This window comes from Halictus rubicundus, chromosome 4 (assembly GCF_050948215.1).
Source record: "Halictus rubicundus isolate RS-2024b chromosome 4, iyHalRubi1_principal, whole genome shotgun sequence".
Classification (NCBI taxonomy): domain Eukaryota; kingdom Metazoa; phylum Arthropoda; class Insecta; order Hymenoptera; family Halictidae; genus Halictus; species Halictus rubicundus.
The window spans coordinates 14359916-14383749 of record NC_135152.1 but is presented as its reverse complement, the minus strand read 5'-3'; the positions used below and the strand labels follow the sequence as shown (position 1 = coordinate 14383749).

The 23834-nt window shown below is 38.2% G+C and overlaps 8 long non-coding RNA genes across 9 annotated transcripts; all 8 read left to right on the top strand.

Moving 5' to 3' along the window:
- The first annotated feature begins 139 nt into the window (after nucleotides 1–139).
- LOC143353074 (uncharacterized) lies at nucleotides 140–1009 on the top strand. The gene is made up of 3 exons (XR_013082058.1): nucleotides 140–249; nucleotides 350–406; nucleotides 700–1009. It is a non-coding gene; the product is annotated as an uncharacterized LOC143353074 (long non-coding RNA).
- Nucleotides 1010–1285: 276 nt separating this feature from the next.
- LOC143353073 (uncharacterized) lies at nucleotides 1286–1837 on the top strand. Its single transcript, XR_013082057.1, has 3 exons — nucleotides 1286–1437; nucleotides 1521–1565; nucleotides 1690–1837. It is a non-coding gene; the product is annotated as an uncharacterized LOC143353073 (long non-coding RNA).
- Nucleotides 1838–3489: 1652 nt separating this feature from the next.
- LOC143353552 (uncharacterized) lies at nucleotides 3490–5398 on the top strand. Of its 2 annotated transcripts, XR_013082164.1 has the most exons (3): nucleotides 3851–4006; nucleotides 5111–5155; nucleotides 5251–5398. It is a non-coding gene; the product is annotated as an uncharacterized LOC143353552 (long non-coding RNA). The 2 variants fall into 2 exon arrangements; XR_013082165.1 differs by lacking the exons at nucleotides 5111–5155; nucleotides 5251–5398 and adding an exon at nucleotides 4066–4355 and having other exon boundaries at nucleotides 3490–4006.
- Nucleotides 5399–5863: 465 nt separating this feature from the next.
- Nucleotides 5864–6846, top strand: LOC143353072 (uncharacterized). Its single transcript, XR_013082056.1, has 3 exons — nucleotides 5864–6469; nucleotides 6545–6592; nucleotides 6683–6846. It is a non-coding gene; the product is annotated as an uncharacterized LOC143353072 (long non-coding RNA).
- A 902-nt stretch (nucleotides 6847–7748) lies between these two features.
- On the top strand, nucleotides 7749–8257 carry LOC143353071 (uncharacterized). The gene is made up of 3 exons (XR_013082055.1): nucleotides 7749–7891; nucleotides 7967–8011; nucleotides 8107–8257. It is a non-coding gene; the product is annotated as an uncharacterized LOC143353071 (long non-coding RNA).
- Nucleotides 8258–8990: 733 nt separating this feature from the next.
- LOC143353553 (uncharacterized) lies at nucleotides 8991–9523 on the top strand. The gene is made up of 2 exons (XR_013082166.1): nucleotides 8991–9188; nucleotides 9365–9523. It is a non-coding gene; the product is annotated as an uncharacterized LOC143353553 (long non-coding RNA).
- A 1214-nt stretch (nucleotides 9524–10737) lies between these two features.
- On the top strand, nucleotides 10738–11382 carry LOC143353554 (uncharacterized). Its single transcript, XR_013082167.1, has 2 exons — nucleotides 10738–10840; nucleotides 11230–11382. It is a non-coding gene; the product is annotated as an uncharacterized LOC143353554 (long non-coding RNA).
- A 274-nt stretch (nucleotides 11383–11656) lies between these two features.
- Nucleotides 11657–12147, top strand: LOC143353070 (uncharacterized). Its single transcript, XR_013082054.1, has 3 exons — nucleotides 11657–11805; nucleotides 11886–11930; nucleotides 12022–12147. It is a non-coding gene; the product is annotated as an uncharacterized LOC143353070 (long non-coding RNA).
- Nucleotides 12148–23834: the final 11687 nt, after the last annotated feature.

Genomic DNA, 23834 nt, shown 5'->3' with positions numbered 1-23834 from the left:
TGATAAATTTAAATATGGATGCCAAGTTAATAACGCTGTCACGAAACATTATTTTAATATGCGATTAAAATCTTAATAGCATGATGTTCGTGCTCGCGGAAGGTATATAAAGAACAAAACTGTTTGCTAATATGAAAAAATTTGTTGAAATCTACATTTAGCAACATGTTAAAGGCGATCAGTATCGCATTCCTCTTAATAAGTGTAATTGTTCTGATGACACTTAATACTATGCCCACTGAAGCAGGGGTACGAATTTATTATTAGGAGAGCAAAATGTTACAATTCATTCCTGATATATTCCATACCAGTTATGTATTATTTAAATTATTTTGTACATTTTTTTCAGCCCCTTTGGTGCAATTGTTCGCAATACACGTCGATGCCAAAATCATGGCAATGTCGGGTAAGATTACATCGAATTATTTAACACTAGCACAGACTAGTTTCTATTTTAGTTTCTATTTAGTTTCTATTTATTCAGATTTCATTGTAATATGTGCCAAAACGATAAAATTTATTCAATTATTTCACATAAAGTCACCCTTATGACTGCAGCACTAGCAAATAGAATATTTCAGATCAGCCAAATTGACTTCGGTAAAACTAATGTTAATATGCTGTGTACTCTGCTACTTAATTCACTGTGCAGTTTATACACAAGTAATAATAATGTTCCTGCTTTCATCTTTTTTTTAGAAATTGTGCCAACGTGGCGGTTGATCAGTTCGAATAAGAAGACGATCGTTATGCATTGGACTATATCTCCCACCTATATTGAATTCGATTTGAATGCCTTGAGATAATAAATTATCACAAAAATAACAATCATAAATTTTGATCAATCGAAATTAAGATTGTAAAGTGTGGATTCCATTCTTAAACCTTACCATTATCAATCACACTCGACTACCTTATTAAAATTGAATTTAAAATTAAAAACCTCAATTAAATTGAAATTTATTGATATAAATCATAATATCAAATATATTATTTATGTAATATGAAATCTGGCAAGAACTTCACGATGATGTCAATCCCTTGTGAACATTTAAAGGTAAAACAGTTGCTGTAAACAATTCTTATTGAAACATATATGTTTCCATACGAAAATTTGACTATTCAGATTAGAAGTGCTATTAGAAGTGATGTTGTACAGTATCGAAATCGACGATTTTGCAGTAATACAGTCACGAAAAAATCTCTTTGTGATTACTCGTATCACGCCAAATGTGTAGCACGTGTCACAGTACCTGTAGGTAAATATACTACAAAGATAATCAGAACGAATATATAAAGAACGGTGAAAAAGTGTTCAACAGTATTGAGCAGCATTTCGAATTGTACGAAAGGAACATGTCTCTAGTAGTTCGCTCCGTTTTCTTGCCTGTTTCCCTTCTTTTAATGTTGGGATACTTCTGGACAGCAATGGCAGAAGTGAGTGTGGTGTACTTAGACTTCAACTGTTTAATATTATTAATTCAAATATAATTACAATAATGCCTATAATGTCTTTTTAGGCAATTGCGTGCGACTGTAGTGCACCAGTAGGACGGCGATGTCGGGTAAAAATCTATATAATAATTTAGTATACTCTACACTTGAATATTTAATATACTACATTAATTTAATATAATTCATACGCAAGGTATAGTAATAATGTTCATGTTGCCTTTCTTTTATCTTCAGCGCCAGTGCCAAGGTTAAGGAACTGAAAATGAATCAGATAATGGCAGCGTATCGATGAGAATTGCATTGCATATTTTAATTTCTGTAATGTGTATTAACAACCTGAATACCATGAACGAATAAAGCATTTCAACAATAAAAGATATAATTATTAATTGGTGTAAAACCGGAGACCTAAAATATGAACTGTGGTAGAAATCCCAGCGCTGTCATCCTCATACACATCTTATACACAATAAGAAAATAAAGAATTTTCACAATGCAAAATGCCATTTTCAATCAACCCAAACCAGAAGGTTACCCTGTGAATTATAGTGTAAAACTTAGTGCCAAGAAAGTTATATTTTATTTTGAACTGGTTCTAGTCACACCTTTTTACACTAAATTGGAACTACGTTACAGCATGAAGAACTCGACCTATTTCCGAAAAGTGCAGGAAACCGTTATTTCATGTTTGAAAAGGTTTACACGTTAATAACACGGCATTATGAATTATTACTACCCACTCAGAGCAATATTACCGTTTGACTATTACTACCGAAATCATGATAATCATCACTATTGAATTGTTTACTAGGTTTAATACAATAAAGACAAACCGATTCATAATGTTACGAAAAAGCAAATATGGTCTGCCACCGCGGCAGTAACAATTAACATTCTGTTCCCCTAAGGGAGATAAAGTAAAATGCATACTAGGTAAAAATGCTCTGGTAATTTTAATTAGTACCATTATTTCTGTGCCAAATGGAAGATTAAAAATCGTCTTTTGCACTATAATCCCAAACGAAATTATAAGAAAATTATTAGTATTATTATAATTAGAAAATATATTGAAAAACTTAAGGTGTCCCTCATATCTCGATAAAAATGCGAAGTGACAAAAATCAGGTTGGAGCACTGTATGTACCCCATTACTTCACGTACATCAAAGTGAAAATAACCATTCCCACCAAGTTCATTATTCATCAGACACTTGATCTATACTGGCAGAGACACTTTAGGAGGAGAAATAATGGGAAATAGTTTTTTGCTGTCGCTTCAGAGAGTGTGATGTATGTAAAATGCTAATACAAGAAGTACAGAGACAGCAACAATGAACTCATTTTGCCCAGAGTTATTGAATTTCAGACGCGTTTATACATCTCCTACGACTGAGTTATCGTGTTAAAAAACAATACACTTAGATTGAAATAACAGAAATAATCATTTCGCGATCGGTGGGCCATCGAATTGTTTATTAAACAATTTCTCTGTTACTCTGTTACTTAATGCATTCGACTCAGGATTGCTGGAGTAACTTTAGACTACAGTGAATTCTAGATATATGTCAACAATACAACAACACTGTTATCATCCAGGCCTTGGGGACAGATATAGAGAAAGCACTGTACATACTCTGGATCCGTCAATGCAGTTTTTCATTGACCCAATTAGTGTTTTTTTGCGTGGAAAATTCCTGCTTAAACGAAAAAATGTAATTGCCAGTTAGATAAGCATCGTGTATGCAATTCAAAGGTGTTCTTGCACATTTCACCGAAACTTTCCATACAAATGCATTCCGGAACGCTGAAGAGGTTCTTTTGAAAACTGCTGGTGTATCAGGTTTTTGTAACAGTGCTTTATGCGGTTTCTCTAAAAATCTGCAATTTATTCAAGCCGAACGTTCCAAAATATGTTACTCAATGTAGGGCACTCATTATTGCAACGTACAGACTCCCGCTGAAAAATAAAAATCGTGCGACAACATTAATGTGTTTCATGCAAATTCATCGTGATAGTAAAGATATGACACAACATGTAGTCTCTCGAATAATAAAATAATATACAAAACGTAAATAGTGAATCACTTTCCTTATAGGTCGCTTTAATATAATACTTAAACTTTAAGGACGCTATAGTAATATCAATTTCAATGATAAAGTACTAAAGCAATATACTTATGACTCCTAATGTCACACGACTCACGCGTTCTACCTTACGTTGAAAATATTGCGATTTGTCACGACACACATTCACTGATACAAACATCGCGCAGAAAACTTTTTATTTTTGTACGAAAACGTAGTTTGTACCAAATGGGTTATTCTCATGTAAGACCGTCACGACTAGTTATCTGTAACAATATTGAAACGCAGTATAGCATTGATAGGAATTGATAGGAAGGAGTATATAAACAGCAACCGACAAACAATCATGTATGTTCAACAAACCGTTGTACTTGATTACTGCAAACATGTTGAAAAGTGTTCGTTCCGCTCTGTTACCTGCATTTCTCCTTGTAATGCTGGGATACTTCTGGGTGGCAGCTGCTGAGGTGAGTGAGAAACATAGTTAATAAATGATATTGTTGATTAATATAACTTGTCTTTTCAGCCCTCGCCATGCCCGCCGGGATGTAAACTACCACCGCCTCTATGCCGGGTAAATTCATATTTATCTGATCTCTATATAATTATCTATACAGTTCGTTTAAAGGATTCTGATGTTCATGTATTTATTTTGCCCCTACAGAGAATTTGCAGACCCAGAGGTTAAACTATTGGGTCCGATTCAAATCATGGCAACTTATCGAAGAAAACCTTCAGGCACTGTGTATTGGAATTTCTGTTATGTGTTCTAATGTTCATGTAACTGCCATGAGAAAATAAAGTACTTCAAAACTACACCACGTGACTTTACCTTATTACCTTACCGCAATTTACTATTATTGAGATCTTCCCTATAAATCTATAGTGTAAACATATTGTGATGGTACTAATTTGAACGAGATGATAAAATCAATGATTCCTAGTAATGTACATATGCATATGACTTTATTTCTTATGTGATCCATATCTATTTCAATTGACTCCTCAAATGAATCTTCACAGATGCACCGTGATGATTTAACAAATATGAGATCGTACCTCTTAAATGGAGTATTTTTAATATTGAAACTGCAGTATTATCATTTTCAACCATGAAGTAGTTAAACAATATACTTATGACTCCTAACGTCGCACGACTCACATATTCCACCTCACGTTGAAAATATTACGACTTGTCACGAAACACATTTACTGATACAAACATCGCGCATAAAACTTTTTATTTTCGTACAAGAACTTAATTTTGTAAAAAATTCACAGTTATCGTGCAAGACTGTCACGACAAGTTATCTGTAACTACATTCGAACTTAGAATTGCATTGATAGGAAGGTATATATATACAGCAAAAGACAAACTGTCATGAATGTTCAACTAAGCGTTACATTTGATTATTGCAAACATGTTCAAGAGTGTTCGTTTGTTACCAGCTTTTCTCCTTGTAATGCTGGGATATTTCTGGGTGGCAGTTGCCGAGGTGAGTGTGATGTATAGTTACTAAATTATATTGTTCACTAATATATTGTTGGAATAATGTAACGTGTCTTTTCAGCCCATTTCATGCAGGTGTAATGCACCAGTAGGGGCTAGATGCCGGGTAAATTCATATTTAACTGTTCGATATATTATATATTTATCTGTACAGTATGTTTAAGGTATACTAATGTTTATGTATTTATTTTGTCCCGATAGGCAAGGTGCGGACGTTAAGGTACAGGATATGATTTAAATGATGGCAGCTTATCAAAGAAAACCTCCAGGCACTGTGAATTGGAATTTCTGTTATGTCTCCTAAAGTTCATGTAACTGCCATGAGAAAATAAAGTACTTCAAAACTAAACCACGTGACCTTACTTTATTATCTTACCCCAATTTACTATTTTTGACATCATCAAATATATAATTGCGAACTTTATTCACGTTTTCAAATTGCCTAGATTAGGTTTTATTATAGAAATTATAAACATAAATTCGTTGGAAATTCAATGAATTTTTCTTGTGGTATGAGTCTAAATAAATAGGTCTACCAAACAAATATTCACAGATGCAAAATATTCACTGTGAAACTGTACCTCTAAAATGGTACAGTCCTATCCCTCTCGTAGCTCTAGGATTAATATTGATAGTAGCGTTATAAAGCAGTTACCAGAAACAATTGGTATGAAAAAATAGAGATCTCCGGGTTCCATCAGGGTTCATAGCATCTACTGGAAGGTCAACAGATACAGTGGCACAATGGTCATTCCGTATTACCTTACCTCCATTTACTACCATTGACACCTTCACTATAAATATTCAGTATAAACATATTCAAATTGACTAGATTTGGTTTTATAATACTAATTATAACAATGCATTCATTGGAATTTCATTGAATTGTTACTGTAATTGACGACCTTGTAAGCTTCCGTAAAACAAAGTGAAATACAAATTGTAATTATTGGATCACATTCCTTATATGTAGGTTCCTTTAGAGATGCCTTGAACTTTTAAGAACACTGTAGTATTATCATTTTCAACCAGGAAGTAGTTAAACAATATACTTATGGCTCCTAATGTCACACGATTCACGTGTTCTACTTCACATTGAAAATATTACGATTTGTCACAACACACATTCACTGATACAAACATCCAATATAAAACTTCTTATTTTCGTCTAAGAACATAATTTTGTCAAAAATTGACAGTTTTCGTGCAAGATTGTCACGACTAGTTATCTGTAACTACATTCGAACGTAGACTTGCATTGATAGGAAGGAATATATAAACAGCAAAAGACGAACTATCATGAATGTTCAACAAACCGTTGCGCTTGATTACTGCAAACATGTTGAAAAGTGTTCGTTTCACTTTGTTACCTGCATTTCTCCTTGTAATGCTAGGATACTTATGGGTGGCAGCTGCTTCGGTGAGTGAGAAGGATAGTTACTAAATGATATTGTTGATTAATATATCGTTCGAATAATATAACTTGTCTTTTCAGCAACCGCGATGCCCCATGGGATGTAAAATACGATGGCCTCAATGCATGGTAAATTCGTATTTATCTGATCGATATATATTTATCTATACAGTTCGTTTAAAGGATTCTGATGTTCATGTATTTATTTTGCCCCTACAGAGAATGTGCAGACACAGAGGTTAAGGTATTGGGTGTGATTCAAATCTTGCAACAATATGGCAACTTATCGAAGAAAACCTTCAGGCACTGTGAATTGGTATTTCTGTTATGTGTTCTAAAGTTCATGTAACTGCCATGAGGAAATAAAGTACTTCAAAACTAAACCACGTGACTTTACCTTACAATTAGATCCTTACCGGAATTTACTATTTTTAACATCTTTACTATAAATCTATAGTGTAAACATATTGAGATGATACTGATTCGAACGAGATGAAAAAATCAATGATTCCTAGTAATGTATGTATTTGCGGATATGATTTTATTTCTTATGTGGTCCACCTGTATTTCAATTGCGAACTTTATTTACGTCTCCAAATGGATTAGATTAGGTCTTATTATAGAAATTATAAAAATGCATTCATTGGAAATTCAATAAATTTGTCTTGTAGTACGTGGCTAAATAACTGGATATACTATTGAATCTTCACAGATGCACTGTCATGTTTCAACAATTATCAAACTGTACCTTTTAAGAGCGACAGTCTCATCCCTCTCGTAGTTCTAGCGTTGCTAAAGCAGCTACCAGAAACAGTTTCTATGATAAAAAATAGAGGTCGCATAGATCCACCAGGATTCATACCATCTAGGGGATGGTAACGTCAAGAGGATACAATTTTGTTTGTTATCGCGATAGTACAGTGTGGCAACATGCGGTCTTTCGTATAATAAAATAATATACAAAACGTAAATGGGGTTCACTTTCCTTACAGGTCCGTTTAATATAATCCTTACACTTTAAGGACGCTATAGTAATACCAATTTCAACCATTAAGTATCAAAACAATATACTTTTACTCCTAATCTCACACGACTCTGTTCTACCTCACGTTGAAAACATTACAACTTGTCACGAAACACATTTACTGATACAAAAAACCCAAGCATAAAACTTTCTATTTTAGAACATAATTTTGTGCCAAATGAACGGTTTTCACGTAAGACCGTCACGACTAGTTTATAACTATTTTGAAACGTAGCGTTGCAATGATAGGAAGGAATATATAGACAGCAACCGACAAACAATCGTGTATGTTCAACAAATCGTTGCACTTCATTACTGCAAACATGTTGAAAAGTGTTCGTTCCGCTCTATTACCTGCATATCTCCTTGTAATGCTGGGATACTTCTGGGTGGCAGCTGCTGAGGTGAGTGAGAAACATAGTTACTAAATGATATTGTTGATTAATATATCCTTCGGATAATGTAACGTGTCGTTTCAGCCCATCTTCTGCGACTGTATTCCTCCAGTAGCGCATATGTGTCTGGTAAATTCACATTTAACTGCTCGATACATTATATAATTACCCATACAATATATTTAAATAATCTTGATGTTCATGTGTTTATTTTGTTCCTATAGGGAGTGTGCGGGAGCAGAGGTTAAGGTGTTGGACATGATTGAAATGATGGCAGCTTAACGAAGAAAAGCATTAGGCAATGTGTATTGGAATTTCTATGTGTTCTAAAGTTCATGTAACTGCCATGAGGAAATAAAGTACTTCAAAACTAAACCACGTGACTTTACCTTAGTTCCTTACCGCAATTTTCTATTTTTGACATCGTCACTATAAATCTATAGTGTAAACATATGGAGATGATACTGATTCGATCGAGATGATAAAATCAATGATTCCTAGTAACGTATATAAGGATATGATTTTATTTCTTATGTGATCCATATCTATTTCAATTGAATTCTCAAATGAATCTTCACAGGTGCACTGTCATGATTTAGCAAATATGAGACCGTACCTCAAAATGGAAGAGTCTAACATTTCTCAGTGCTCTCGCGTTAATATTGAAGGTATCGTTGCTAAAGCAGCTACCAGAAACTGGTATGAAAAAAATAGAGGTCGTAGATGTGCACCAGGATTCATAGCATGTAGGGGATGATAAGGTCAACAGGATACAATTTTGTTCGTCATGATGACAGTAAGAATTGGCGATCCTGTAGCTTTCCGTAAAATAAAATGAAAAACAAAGTGTAAATATTGGTTCATATAACTTATACGTAGATCCCATTGAAGAAGCCTTGGACTTTTAGATTACTGTAGTATTATCATTTTCAACCATGGAGTTGTTAAACAATATACTTATGCCTCCTAATGTCGCACGACTCACATGTTCTACCTCACGTTGAAAACATTACAACTTGTCACGAATCACATTTACTGATACAAATATCGCTCATAAAACTTTTTATTTTTGTACAAAAACGTAGTTTTGTACTAAATGGGCTACCTGTAACTATATTCAAACGCAGTATAGCATTGATAGGAACTGATAGGAAGGAGTACATAAACAGCAACCGACAAACAATCATGTATGTTCAACAAACCGTTATACTTGATTACTGCAAACATGTTGAAAAGTGTTCGTTCCGCTTTGTTACCTGCATTTCTCCTTGTAATGCTGGGATACTTCTGGGTGGCAGCTGCTGAGGTGAGTGTGATGCATAGTTACTATATGATATTGAAGATTAATATATCGTTGCAATAATGTTATGCGTCTCTTCAGCGCATTCCATTCTGCTGTAATGCTGCTATATTATACGTATATTTACCTACATGGTATGTGGAAATTATACTAATGTTCGCGCATTTATTTTTCCTTTATAGCCGGAAGCCGAACCCAAGAGCCTCTGGAGGAATTGGGATTGATTCACATGATGGCAGATCATCGAAGAAAATCTTCAAGCACTTTATTGGAATTTCTGTAATGTGTTCTAAATTCGATGTGACTGTCTTGAGTAAATAAACTACTCCAAAACTAAACAACCTGAATTTACCATATTACCTCCATTTAGTTCTAATGACACCATCACCATAAATCTATACTACAAACGTGTTGAGAAGATGCTACTGTGCGAACGTAATGAAAGAATGCTATGAATATATACAGTTGTAAATATAATTGCATTTCTTATGTGGTCCATATCTATTGCAATGGAGAACTTTATTTGTGTTGTAAAATTGACTCGATACGGGTTTAGTATACAAATTATAAAAATGCAATTAACTTACCTTAAGATAACAGAAATAAAGAATTCGTGATCGGTGGGCCCTGGAACTGTTTATGAAAAAATTAAATAAAATAATTTCTCTATTAACCTGGTAGGAATTATCGAACTAACTTCATGCTGCCTACTTTTGATCTGTCATTACTGTTTGTGGACTCAATTTTTTTCTGAGGAACGTTGCAACTTAAGCATTCCGAAACGCTGAAGAAGTTTTATTGAAAACTGACGGTTTGTTTTTGTTAAAATTTTTTATGCAGCTTCTCTAAAAACCTGCAATTTATTCGTGCCGTACGTTGCAGTTTATGTTACTCAATGTAGGGCACTCACTATTGCAACGAACAGACTCCCGCTAAAAAGTAAAAAGCGTGCGACAATAATAATACGTTTCATGCAAATTCACGCTGTCATGTGTTTTAACGCTAAAATGCCATCAACTTTTTGTGATAATTCTGATTGCACATGGTGGCTGTTTGCTAATGCAACTTCCTGTCAGAAATAGAGACATGAATACCGTTTTAACAGTGGCGAGCTGATGCAGCAGCAATGGGTTTTTGTGCATTGGAATATTTACGAACTAACTGTAATTTTTAACTATCCATACTATTTGATGTCACTTCTATTACTAAATCACAGATTCTTACACTTTTCTAATCGCGTTATATGACCTCAAAACGAAGCAAGGGCCAATCGATCCAAATATGTATTTTTATATAATTATAAGAATAAATCCGCCTTATCGAGCCTCCTTCAGCCTTGATTGTACAGAGAGCGGCAATTGTTGTCGCTCATCGTCGCCCGATTTCATACTTATGTAATATGTTTGATTTATTTTTTGCCGCTTTATCGTCCATTGTTTTGCAACTCTTGCCGCCCGCCGCTATCTATATAACAAAGGCCTTACAATGGTAAGTAATTTGTGCTTGTCGCAGGTATATAACGAACCGACAGGTGAGTTCATATTCATAACTTTCTAAAATCTACTCACAGCAACATGTTCAAGACAATGAATTTGTCTTTCGTCTTCGTGTCGGTGATCGCTTTGACATCACTTTTTTTCGCGTCCTCTGAAGCAACGGTAAGAAACAAATTTTCATAGTATTTCTCTTACTGGATCGTTCACATTTACCATCATCACGTTTTCTGACTGGGACAGCAAATATTGATGTAATTCTCGATATATGTCGAGAACACGGGTCTTGTCAGCGTCGTGTATCGTCCAGGAGACATACTCGAATTATGTTTACCCTTCTCGGCGTCCAAGGCCATTCGAGCTTCGCGGCCCCTAACGGGGTATACCCCGCGGTAATAGGTATAATTCCGCGACGTTTATCATCTAGGCCTTGGCGACATATATAGAGAACTCACTGTAATAATACCTTCTTAATTAATACCTTCCTTTCATGTATCTGAAAAATGCTCAACCTCGTTAGTTTTAATTCGAGAAAATTATTATACGTTTTCCAGTCCCGAGTTCGCAGAGATGTACGAGGAAAATTCATAGGAAGTAGGGGACGATGAGGTCTTCCGGATGAAATTTTGCTCGTCATCGTGACATGAAAGATTGACACCATGTAACCTATCGCAAAATAAAATAAAACACAAAATGTTAGTAGAGGACTTTCCTTAGAGTTCCCTTAAAAATAATCCTTAAACTTTCAGGACACTGTAGTATTATCAATTTCAACCATCAGTAGTAAAACAGAAGTAGTAAAACATACTTGTGACTCCTAATGTCGCACGATTCCCATGTTCAGGTTGATAATGTTACGGCATGTCACGAAACACGTTAACCGATACAAAGATCGTTTAAAATATTCGAAACGTTTTAAAGCAATCGGAAAACGTTATCCTATGTTCCATAAAACAATGTCGAACTCTGGATTAGTATGAGAAGAGGCAGCGCAAGTGCAGTGCTTGTGTATATTTCGAGTCGCACGGTGTCAAACAAGAACCATGATGTACAAAAGTGTTCAGTTAGTTCTTGCGCTTGTTTCTCTTTCTCTGGTGTTAGGATTATCCTTTGCGTCACCCGATCCTTACGTAAGACAATACTTTCTTCTATTCTATTGAATTTACTGGGTTCGTAATTGTACCATAATGAATCTGTGTTCCATTAACAGAAAATTAATTGCGACTGCAACCATGTAACAGCACCAACGTGCTTTGTAAGTCTCAATTTCTCTTTTCTACTGAATAAACTATTTATTATGTTCGTAATCAGAATATAAACACTTACAATTTCTCTTCTCCTATTAGTTCATATGCCTCCGAAAAGGGAAATAAGGGCGATACATCGATAATGAACGATCATGGCAGAATGCAGGAAATTATGTATCAATTCGTCATGCCGATTAATTATTAAACTATTGCCAATGTCAAAGATTTCTGTATTTTATTTCGATCCCGGTCTTCTATAAATTTTCACACTTTTATCAAAAACACAAATTTTGTCATTAATCAACTGCGTCCCTAAACATTTTCTACGTGTTACATGTTTTGAATAGAATTTTGGTTTTATTTTACAAAAACCTGAAATCGGCCAAAAGTAAGTTGTCCACTATTCTGATCTTCATAAAACAATTTGCGAATGTACATTGCGTCACATCTCGCGTTTCACAGATCATTAACAATAATTTGATTACAATGATAGCTTGAATATAACTGGGCGCTCGCAGTACGAAAACATCGACTACCAGTTTTCCCATTGTTGGCGGCGAAACAGATCGGCCGGTAATATTTAACATTTCATAAATTGACGCGCACGCGATGCAGATGAATAAATTCCTAGGCGTTTTACACGCGACGCGGAAATATGTCGTTCGGGTCAATCGCGCGTGCATCGGCGAATGATAAAAAACTTCGATAAACAATATTGTCCCGTAAAAAGTTTTGCAGCATTTTTCATTCCCGTGTAGAAACGGAATTCAACGCGAATGAATGGGCCGCGTAATTTCGAATCCGATGTATATACTCGTTCTGTCATCCTATTTCTGCTTTTATTCGTTAACCGTCCGTAAATAAATTTCGCGGAGCTCATTCTACAGTTTAGCTTGATAATACCAAACGCGTAAAACTCTGAAGATTTTATTTCGACGCTTGCTTCAGCGCATAATATCTGCCGGTGGACAAATGTTGTTTGCCCGTTGTTATAATAAACTTGTACGTTGGATTCGATTTATGGAATGAATTATTAGGTTGCTGCATAATTCCCGCAACCACTCTGATCGTACAAGCAGCGAGTTACTCGATCCAAACAGACATGCGATCTAAACTAGAAGAGACAGAGGATGTGAGATGCAGCAGCATTAAAAATGGACGATTTTGCTGTGGGACAATCACTTTTAATTCATTTTTAAGAGAAATGCAAACGAAAAGGTTAAGTAATTAGATTCGAATCAACCGAATGGAATGCTTATTGTAAACCATCCGACTGAAACGAGAGAATAAATCACTTCGAAAAACGTAAATTTGCCTTATTATCTTCCATCGACACCTTTTACGTTATTTTTTATACGGTCCATTTCAATTACGCCGCGTTTCGCTTTTATTCAGCATCCGCCTGTGAATAAATTTGACGAAGCTCGTCCTACATTTTGGCTTTGTAACACAAAGCGCGTATAACTTGAAGATTTTATTTCCACGCTCGATACACCGTATAATATCCTTCGGGGAAAATGTTGTTTTGCCGGTTGTTATAATAAACTTGCACGTTGAATTTGATTTTTGGAATGAATGGTGCGAGAGCACGATGCGCATAACTTCCGTTCGCCGCTCCGTTTGTGCAAACAGTTTTTCGATCCAAAAACACTGCTGTATTCACAACGCCAACTTCTGGAAAAAACAAACGGGGCGAGGACTGCGAATTAAATGATCATTTCCTGCGACACGGAATGGTCTATCTCCACGATCCAACAACGCCCCGTGTATTGACAACAATGTAAAAAATATTGACATATTCATCGAATCTGTATACAACAGATTTTCGCTATTTTCGCCGCGAAAAAAGGTACACTCGTGAATTCTCAAACACAGAAAAATAAGTGGTTTTTATTCGCACATGGTTCACGAATTTCAAGCTGAAATTTCACACAGTATCACCTTCGTCATAGTACAACTATTAGGGGTACCAACTGTCCTTGACAATGATGGAGATTACTTATGGCCCCCCTAATATTAAAGAAAGGAAAACATATTTCAGTGGCTCCTACATCTCGTAACAAATGCAGTAAATTTTTCTTTCGCATGACGCATGTTGATTAAAGAAGAGAAACTTTACATGTGCTGTAAGAGCACGCGAAGATGGTGTTACGCTTAAACCGTTCAAATTGAAAAACCTGTTTGCCGGAAAAGTTTGCGCGTCTGTGCAGGTTGTCCACGATCGGAATCGCTCGGGTGATACGTCGGGCGGAAGTTTCGCGTGGAAAAGTGCGGGCGAAGTTTCGCCTTTAAAACCAATTAAGCTAATACAAAGTTCCGGGCTGTGTGTAGGAAGATCGAAGTCGGTTCGAAGTAACCAGCTAGAATGAGGGGAGACGCGAGCCTCGATGCTGTAGGGACAGCTACGCGGAAGCTCGAGCGGCGTAATCGAGTAAAATAACAGGCGCCGGAGCAAATTAACAAGTTTTTATGCGTTTAGTTTCCCAGTTGTGCCGTCGTTATGTTCGACAATGTTAAATTCTACCGTGGCGACTTACAATGGCGGCCGTTTGTCCCGCTACGGCCAATATCTGCGCCGACTAGACGTACTTCGATTAATCCTGACTCGTCGCCGACGTAAACGGGAATAATGAAGCTGATTAAATCCTAACCAGCATGGACACTGAACCTGCAAGAAATACTACTGTCGGATGGAACGCTAATGTTTACAAAGACAATACTGTGAAGACGTTAACAGAATTCAAGATATTAATTTAGAATTATTATAAAGGGAAATAGATCGTCGTTCAACTTGTGCTTCGTACGATCGATGTGTAAAATTTGTATTTTGCATAACGGTTGCGACGACTGCGAGATGTTCGTCACGCATAAATATAGCGAAATGGGCGTACCTCTAAACGGCGATGAATCTTCGTTATAAACTTTTAGTTGACTTCAGCTCGCTAATGAAGGGCCATTATCCGGTGGATTCATCCGGTGAGATTAAATTTTTATAATTAAAGGTACATTAACGGCGCGCCGGCAAAACGAATGAAAGTCAGATCTGAAAAATCCAGCTCGGGTAAACAAATAAAATAATTAAACTGGAGGAGAGGCGAAGTGAGCAGGAGTAAAAAGTTGATGGAACCGTTCCTGGCGCTTTCGCAGAGCGCGAACCGGCGGATAAACCTTGTAAAGTATTTCATATAATCTTTTAATAAGTTAGACGAGCTCCTTCCGAACGTTGCTGAACCGGGAGAAATTCTTCCATTTATTTCGAGCCATGATAATGCTTATTGAATTATCAATACGCCATATTTAAAGTAGCCTAACAATTTTCCTAATTACGCTATAATCAGCTCGGAAGATTCGAAACTTCGGGGCTCGGGAGGTTTTCAGAGAGGGTCTTTTATAACTTGTCGATCGGAGATGGTAACTTGATCAAGGGACTGTTTATCACTGGAAGGATCTTTCGACAAGCGCAGGAGAAAATTTCATTCATTGTTAATGACGTGAATCTACTATCTTGCCAATCCGGCGCACATTAATATCCCGGGCAGACAAGTCGAAGATTATGTCCACGTGACGATCAAGCTTCCTAGACGGTTTTATTTATCGTTCCCCGGTGTCGCGGAGTATCGATCGTTAATTTCATTAAACGGGATGGAACGAGAAGCTGAAATATAGTAACGGAAGCCGCGGCAACGTTGAACAATTTTGCAGTTTTTCCGGATAGAAGCGAGATCGTTTGATCAATCATTTATTGTTCTCGGTGTTGCTGTAGGCCAAAAGTATTTTAATGAGATATATTATTTTCACGACATTTGCTCGCCGAGCCGTGCAAAATCGGCAGCCCGTCAAAATCTAGTCATTAATGGCGTAATGTAATCATGTTGCGAACGAGCCTTTCTGTCGCGCTGCGCATCTCGTAGAAATTAGTAGGGTGGATCGATTTTTCGAGAGGCATCCAAAATGAAATTATTTCGTTAGCGAGAAAAATTGCTCCTTCAAAACCGACTACCTTCCTTCCCGGGCGCCTAATAATCGCGCTAAATTTAATATCTCGCTCCACGCCCTCTATCTGATAAAGATCAAAAGCATGACAAGTTCCAGCCGGCCCCGGGATTTTCATTACACTAAAGCGCTGCTCTTTGTTATTAACACATCGAGCACTTGCCGGGAGAGAGAGGATTATCTTGATAATGCGTTTTCTCTATAGCTCCCACCTGACTAACATAACGCGTTCGCCGGCGAACTTGAACAGTCTTCCGACCGGTCCATTGTTAATTATTGCCGAGCAATAATATTCCGTCGAATCGTCCACTTTCCGGTCAACGTTGTTCCCATGACAATGAAACTCGCTTTTGTTGCTCGTAATATGGAGACCGTGCCTATTATTGGCATTCGAACAACTTTTACGCACAGGAAATTACAGTGTTCGCGTAACAATCGAGTAAAGTCATTTCATAGCTGGCTTTGTTCTCGGGGAAATCAAATTAGTCTCATTGTCTCCAATATGCAAAGTGACGTATAGGAGTCCGATGGCTGTAATTAAAGAAAACTCCCATTACTCATGGGATGATCTAATAGAGCTAATTTTGGGTTTACTTTTACCACCGGAAACTAGAATTTCTTGACTTTATCTAGAGATCACTGGTTCAAAAGTTATGTGTGGTTCAAAAGATTGTGATCTATACTGTTGGCTTATTTTATTCAATACATTTGCCTTCTCCTACATTGTATGATAAATATTCGAACGCACTGTGTATTGTAACTAAAACTTCTGAAATTTTTAATATTTTTATCTTGAAATCTCTACGGTACGAAACTTCTCTGGTAGCTTATTTTTCTTCTCAAGAGCAATAAAGATTTCGTAACTTTACCTTCGTCTTGTATCAAAAAGGATTGGAGATTCCCACGGGAATTGACGTGTAGTGTTCTGCGAGATTGTAGCAAGATGGTTGCCGATGGCAGACCATTTTTGTCTTGCCGAAGGCGAGATTGAAGGCGTGGGAGGATGAATGGGAGAGAATAAAAATGTATTAGAAACCGGGGAGTGTCTATTGGACAATCCGAAGGTGAAGGACACAGTGAAACATTTTATTCTATAAACGTATGAATTCTTTAAATCCGAGCAATGAGCATTAAAGTTCGTTATAATACCCTGTAGATAATGCAAAATATTCTCGTCAACACGTTTAACACTAGATTTACGGGACCCGTCAAAATGACGGATTCTAATATTTTTAATTCACGAATATTCAGATTGCAAACATGGATCCACGAGGAATTACTTAACCAATTGATTTCTCTAGGTATATATTATATTCATGTTATTTTTATAAGGAAATGTAAAATAGCCATTTTAGTGCTCCGTAAACCTAGTGTTAAAGAAACAGAGCTTACACACGTGGGATATTTTACAATTACTAGACTGCGGATTTTATTGAATATTGATAAAAATCGCTTGGTCAAGTACAAAACGAAAAAATATATTTCAAACGGTGGAAAGAGAAAATACATTTCCATTTAATTCCAGTTTGTTCGTAAAAATTCGCAAGAATTTGAAAAATTAGCAGCTCGGAGCTCGACGGGAATGCTAACGCGAATATTTCTGGCACGGGTAACGCGGGATTAAAGGGATACTGTAAATACAGGAAGAGCGTGTAGCGAAAGGACGTTTACAGCAGCGGCAGGATTCGTTCACCTGAGTATCAATTACCGAAAGGACATTGGGGTTCCGTGGGGTTGGCGCTGCGGGCAGGTGAAATTGGCGGGGGCCGTTCTTGGCTCGGGACGCGACCAAATCTAATTTATACAAGGTTGTGTCGGGGCCGTTGGGCTCTCTCAATCTTTGGGCACGGTTTGCTGGATTACAAATTGTTTCGGTCGGCGATGCAGACAGCCGGTGGCCCCTGGTAGACACGGGCAACGTTAAGGTTTACGCTTGGCCCAGAAACGCAGCAAGCAGCCGGAAGGAAGACGGCCCGTGAGTAGCAAAATGGCGTCAGATGGATGCCCCCATTAATTAGCAGCTACCTTAGAGTTCCTCCTCGCGGCTCTATCATTCATTCGAGTCACTCTTGTTTCCTGCGACTTATCTTACCTCCGAGCGTCAAATCGCGTCTCGTTTCACCTGAATTTATACCGGCGCGCCGCCGCGCCCGAGGAAGAAGCTGTAAAACACCGCCGCGTCTCGATCGATTGACACACTGTCTCGTGACGGGGATCCCACCCACCAATGATCATTATTTTCGATCCTTTACCAGATTTCAGCCTTCCATTTCTATCTGACGAATTTCTTTCATTTTTCTTTAGAAAGTATCTAGTAAGTATTTTAGAAAATGCTAACTAAATTTTTTGGAAGATCCCAGTACTTTTTAGTCTGAGGAAATATTGGGTTTTTTTTTATGAAAATGAAAGACGATTTTCTTGTAGCGTATAAATTTTCCATTTCGGTGCAATACCATAGTACCTAATTACCCAATTATCCAATTTTGTCTTTACCAGCTTCAACTGGCCTTCCAGAACGTAGTGCTTGTTCAACATCAAAATTGCCGGAACGAAATTTTGCAGACCAGTTTTGGCACCGGCGTTCTATCAGTACATCTTCTCCGTGCACATCGAATAATTTTTTTCTTGCTTGAAAAGCATTTTTACCTTTTCGATAGTAAAAGAGTAAAATATGCCGAAAATGCTGCTTTCGACTTTCCATATTTGATAGGGCACCAAACAAAAACTATTGCGCAGAATCAAACGTACTTGTTCACAAACAAGCCTTGCTGTATCAGCTGTCAAAATATATACAGGGTGGGGCAATAACTATGTCCAGTTTGAATATTGCCGTTATTTGTAATAATACGAAAAAATGTTATATAGAAAACTTGCACGGTATAGAGGGGGACATATTGTGACACAAACATTTTCTGCGTGGGTGGAGGCATAGAGGAGATTTCAAGGTCAACTTCTATTTTTTTAAATGGAATCCTATGTTTTTTTTATCACGATGTGATAGCCAGTGTTGAGACGAATTCAGCGAGTTATCATTGAAGGTCATGCAAGGTCGAATATGGTAGTAAAATAAACTTTATTACCTTACAGGAGATGCTCGGATTGGTGACCGTTTGCGTCAATGCAAAGTTGCAATCTTCGTATCCAATACAATATTCAAACTGGACATAGTTATTGCCCCACCCTGTATAATGACAATGCGGCTTAGTTGGCTGCAAAAAAATACAATCACGCTCCCTGTTGGGAAAAAACGAAATTACTTTCCGAACAACCCAATAGTATACCGCTGCAGGGCAAAGATTCTTATAACACTTGTTAAAACAAAGTAAGCAATAAAATATCAGTGCTCGCTTGTTTCGCGAGCGAGTGCCTAAAATCGTGGAAGAATTTGAAACCACCTGTAATCATGGAATTCCGTTCTTTATCGGTGGGATTGAACGAAGGGTAGATAGCAATCCGCGATTACGCGTCTTTCCGCGATATCCGAGGAACGCGAGGATTTAAGAGCCGCGGCTGAAGTGGACGGTTGAATGTTCCGTAAAAGGTAGGTGCACTCACGGTTGACTGGAGGCAACGCGTCATCGAGCAAATGGGAGATTCTTCTGAACGTGGATGTTTACACCGGGGACGTTTGTATAATGTTACGAACGCCTGCCGCGAGTAGGACACTCGAACTTCTTTCGTCCCTTGTAGAATATTCCGTCGAATGGCGGCGCCGCGATGCTCGACTTTCTCGTTCTCGTCGCGTGTCAATCCCGCTTGACAATCTCGCGCGCGATTCCCCGCATAATGAATATCAAATCTCGCTACGTCAGTTTATTTTTTATTCATCCCGAGCGGCGTTTGAATGTTTCATTAAACGATGTCTGTCCCGTCTAGAATATTACACGCTTCGGTATATTCGAGGAACGCTGTTACGTCAAAGCTGACACGTTTCTCCGTACGCTGGTGTTATCGTCGAATCGAAATAACACTGCTCCGAAAGATAGGAGATCGCCGGATTTAGATTTCAAGGAAACCGCGTACTCAAAGGGTTCGATTAAACGAGGACGGATTGAACGGGATACATCCATGGTGCACAGCCATGAATAAAACAAATTCCGAAGAACGAATTTGGATTGGCGCAGGGTCTAGGAGTTAAAGCGCGCCAACCTTGCACCGCAAACACACAATTTAGTGTTCCGCAGACTAGAGAATCGGACACATTTAGAACCAAGAAATCCGAAATAAACCAAACCGGGGATGCGCAGCCGGAAACCATGTAAATCGATCCAAGACCGAAAGACTCGAGTTGTATCCACCTAGGACCAGGAGAAACTAAATGAACCGAATTATAAATCACCGAGCCATCTCGACATTAAGGATCCCACCTGGGGATCTCTGGATCCTGACAGGGTCTGAGATACGGGATCCTAAAAACCGACCATTTTGGATACTGTATCTGGTCTAATTCTATTTTTTAACTAATTAACTAATTTTAACTAATTCTATTTTAACTAATTTTAACTAATTTTAACTAATTCTACTTGTTTCACGAGTGACTGTGCTGAAAAAATGTTCTGTATTCATTCTAAAACTGTTTTTGAACTACAAGATAAATATTAATGTCAAGAAAAATGGATAAACTGGTTTCAATTTTTCTGTATATGTTTATCAATCTTCAGAAAATAGAAAACGATTATTCTGTACGAGATTGCAGAGATTCAACAGTTTCCATAAAACATATTACAGTTATTTGAAACAGACAATCAAAAAGGTTTCAACTCTGCATCGGTGTGACTATCGTTTAAACTGAAATGAATGTGGAGTAATAAAAGCGAAAAATGTATGTCCACGATTGAAAGGTAAAAATTTCAATTTCCGTAAAATACTGATTGGCCTTTTAGCTGAGAGAAATAAAATTTTGTCAATATTGACTTAGTAGTTCCAATTCAAACGAAAACGGTTTTATATTTTTAATGTGGTAACGGTTTTGTTAGGAGAATGATTTCAATCTGTCGTAAAGTATATGAGTTATCAATTTCGAGGGGTACATTTATAACAATCCCGGATCGTATTTGCGAAACGGATTACAAGCTTGCCAATTTCACGAAATTCTTAAATTGCTTAATATCATGACAATTTGTTATAGAGTATGAGCGACCAATTTCGCGAATTTGTTTGCAACTATCTCAGATCACATTTGCAAAACAAGAGCTTTCTATAAGTCTCCTTTCGATTAGAACTAAAAGCCCTATTGCTCAATTGCCCGGCCATGTACACCGCCGCTAGAGAAACATTATGTTTTCTTTATTCCCTGTAACAGGTACACGATAGTTGATGGTCATAATACTTTTATGGAACACGACAGCAAAGCGTTTCTTAGAATACAAGTCGGGTCATAGCGCAAGGGATGCGTGCATCTGTGTCTTTGATCACCGGCAGATCGCTTTGTGAACCCCGAGGCCAGGCGAAATTGCTCGCAGGTTTAATGAGATTATTTTATAATAAATTTCCATAACACTCGCTGGCAAACGGCCCGTTAGCCACATGTTAGACGGCATTATTACGTAAACCTTCGGGCAGTTTCGTAACTACCCTATGTTTATTTAATAAGCCATTGTGTCTCTTGTTAAGAATCAAATATCGTTACCCTTTGTATCAAAGAGGATTAATGCGACGACTCCACGTGAACGTATTTTCTTGTCCAACTTTTGCATAACTGTCTTCCCCGAGAGTTCATCGAGTAAATTGGAAAATTTAATGAGACCGGTCCACCCCCCACCTCCCCTCCTTCTCCGCCGTCTGCGACTATCCGTGCCTCTCTCCCCCTCTCTCTCTCTCTCTCTCTTCGAGATTAATTGTACGTTATGTCACTTATGTTATCCGTCTAAATCCGGAGAAATTTGGTTACACGGGGAACACGTCGATGGCAAATACTCGCGCGGGCGGGCACGATTTTCGGCGTCGCGGCCGAGCGAGCAACGCGGGGAAAGCAGAAACACAATTGGCAATGATAAACGGCGCGCGGGCGAGTCACGAACCGAACGATAATTCTCGGTCGTCAGCGAATCGGTAATTAAAAGCAAATCACGGGTGCAGAATCGACCATTTACGTAGAATGAATATTTCATTCGGGTTCCTAACGGCCGGGCCCGGCGCGTTTCGGCGCGCGCGAGCCCGCTTAAAGCCGCGCCGAGGAAAGTTCGCACGCGAGCGTTTAATTACTGCACGTGCCGATTACATTTTACACCGAGACCCTGCACACGTACCCGACCACCTAGCCTGGATATGTCATATTTTTTCTTCTTTTTTTTTTTTTTTTGTTTGTCACCGGTCACGTATCGAATTATATTTTTATTCTTCCCGGGTCAACGTGTTGCGACGCGTCACGTTCGATAATCTCCTGTCCGCCGTGCGTGCCCGCGCGATGTCTGTTTCTTTGCAACAACTCCGCTCGAACGATTTTTAACCATTTGCACTAGGCCGTCCGAGGCATCGCTAAGAATTGCTATACCGTTTGATTGTCCCGAAAGTCTCTTTCGCAATGTTTCATATTGTTAGGGTAAGGGAAATATTCCTTCGTAAAGACTGATTCGTAACTTAACCCTTATGGCAACAACCCACTTTTCAAAATTTCTTTAGTATTTTTGTTGATAAATCACAAAATTACTGTAGATTTTTCTGTTCTTTGCGAATCTAGATTAATTTACCTTTGAGGCATAAAGATATGCACTGAAACTACAAAGTGCAACATCATTGGATATTGTTGACAATTTTGGTCCTCGACACGAGGATTAAATTGCTTTTTTGCTTAAAATGTGAGTAAACTAATAAGGTTACTTAACATGTTATTCTTTGATTAGATTTCGAAACGCGTCCCTAACATGTTCGAGCTAACTAAATTTTGTTAAGACTCGTAGCATGTAGAAGGATCAAAATACTAATTTGCTTTGATCGATTTGAATTTTCCAGTTTCAGTTTTCCAGAGTCATCAATTTTCTGTCACTTCGAGCCTTTAGCATGTTGCGGTTGTGGATATGAATAGTTGTCCTAATACATGGATTACAGCGTGTAGTACCGCGATGGGTTTCGGGAACCGTCGAATTTGCGAATTCGGTTTCATCGGAGGCTGGACTGTCATTGTGGCGTTGGCCGATAGCAATCATTCTTCGCCGGATGATCCCGGCGGACTATTAATTCGTAGCAGATTTACTTTGATCTATTACGGCGCACCATTACAGAAGCATTGTCGTGCGCCGTGCCGGCCGCGATCGACCGGCAACCATGCCGAAGATATCGGAATTCCTGCGGTCGGTCGCTCCGATAAAATTAATACCGCCATCAAACGTAATGTAATTAAAATGTAAATTCAAGCGTGAATCATGATCCCGATCCGGTTGCCTGTTCCTCTTCGGCCGTCCCACGATCCGATCTGGTTATTGTTGCGCGTTAACCGTCCTCGCCGGACGTCGTATTTGAATTCGGATATCGCGGAGCGACGATACCCCTCCCCTTCATGGAAAAGTATCGTGAAAGGGTCGGAAAGTTTAACGAGTCGTGAATTAATGGACGTATCAAAGTTACGGGCTCCGCGGGCCGGCCCCGTCCCGAGCCCACCGAGAAAAAGGGTTATGCGTCGGTCGATTCTCGAAGCAGGATCCCACGTTTTCCCGGATCGCTGCGTCCGACAATCGAACCCGACCCTGTGCTTTTATCAAATTTTTCTCTCTCCGCGAACGTTCTGCTTGGAAATGACCGCCGTTTATGGCCGCTGGATAATCGCAAGTTTGTTTTACGCGAAACCCAACCTTGTTGGAAACACACCAAAACGATTTCCGGAATGTTACTCGCGTTCTCTGCTCTCCGAGACCGCCTGGAGTCCGTGCGTGTGGACCCCGTTTCCAGAACTGACTATACCTATCTAGCGATAAATATTCTCT